We start from the raw sequence: 1282 nt of genomic DNA, 5'->3' as shown, positions 1-1282 counted from the left end.
CTATCCCTGCCATTGGAGCAAACAACTTTGAGCTTAAGCCTCAATTAGTTTCTCTAATGCAACAGAATTGCAAGTTTCATGGACTTCCAATGGAAGATCCTCATCAGTTCTTAGCTGAATTCTTGCAAATCTGTGACACAGTCAAGACTAATGGGGTAGACCCTGAGGTCTATAGACTGATGCTATTCCCTTTTGCTGTAAGAGACAGAGCTAGAATATGGTTGGACTCTCAACCTAAAGAAAGCCTGGACTCTTGGGAAAAGCTAGTCAATGCCTTCTTGGCAAAGTTCTTTCCACCACAAAGATGGAGTAAGCTTAGAGTGGAAGTCCAAACCTTCAGACAGAAGGATGGAGAATCCCTCTATGAAGCTTGGGAAAGATACAAACAATTAATCAGAAAATGTCCATCTGATATGCTTTCTGAATGGAGCATCATAGGTATTTTCTATAATGGTCTCTCTGAACTATCCAAGATGTCTTTGGATAGCTCTGCTGGAGGATCTCTTCATCTGAAGAAGACGCCTACAGAGGCTCAAGAACTAATTGAAATGGTTGCAAATAACCAATTCATGTACACTTCTGAAAGGAATCCTGTGAACAATGGGACTAATCAGAAGAAAGGAGTTCTTGAGATTGACACTCTGAACGCCATTTTGGCTCAGAACAAAATATTGACTCAACAAGTCAATTTGATTTCTCAAAGTCTGTCTGGAATGCAAAATGCACCAAGCAGTACTAAGGATGCTTCATCTGAGGAAGAAGCTTATGATCCCGAGAACCCTTCAATGGAAGAGGTGAATTACCTAGGAGAACCCTATGGAAACACCTATAATTCTTCATGGAGAAATCACCCCAATCTCTCATGGAAGAATCAAGAGAGACCTCAACAAGGTTTCAATAATAATGGTGGAAGAAACAGGTTTAACAATGGCAAACCTTTTCCGTCATCTTCTCAGCAACAGACAGAGAATCCTAAGCAGAATCCCTCTGACTTAGCAACCATGGTCTCTGATCTAATTAAAACCACTCAAAGTTTCATGACTGAAACAAGGTCCTCCATTCGGAATTTGGAGGCACAAGTGGGACAGCTGAGCAAGAAAGTTACTGAACTCCCTCCAAGTACTCTCCCAAGCAACACAGAAGAAAATCCAAAAGGAGAGTGCAAAGCCATAAACATGGTCGAATTTGGAGAGGAGGAAGAAGCAGTGGACGCCACTGAGGAAGATCTCAATGGGCGTGCACTGATCTCCAATGAGTTCCCCAATGAGGAACCATGGGAATC

At 42.1% G+C, this 1282-nt stretch overlaps 1 non-coding gene across 1 annotated transcript; it reads right to left on the bottom strand.

Annotated features, from left to right (window-relative positions):
- Positions 1 to 311: 311 nt before the first annotated feature.
- On the bottom strand, positions 312 to 419 carry LOC130959298 (small nucleolar RNA R71). The gene has a single exon (XR_009078390.1). It is a non-coding gene; the product is annotated as a small nucleolar RNA R71 (small nucleolar RNA).
- Positions 420 to 1282: the final 863 nt, after the last annotated feature.

The sequence above is a fragment of the Arachis stenosperma genome, chromosome 10 (genome assembly GCF_014773155.1).
Source record: "Arachis stenosperma cultivar V10309 chromosome 10, arast.V10309.gnm1.PFL2, whole genome shotgun sequence".
Classification (NCBI taxonomy): Eukaryota; Viridiplantae; Streptophyta; class Magnoliopsida; order Fabales; family Fabaceae; genus Arachis; species Arachis stenosperma.
Note: the sequence above shows the minus strand (reverse complement) of the source record. Positions and strands in the feature narration are given on the sequence as shown.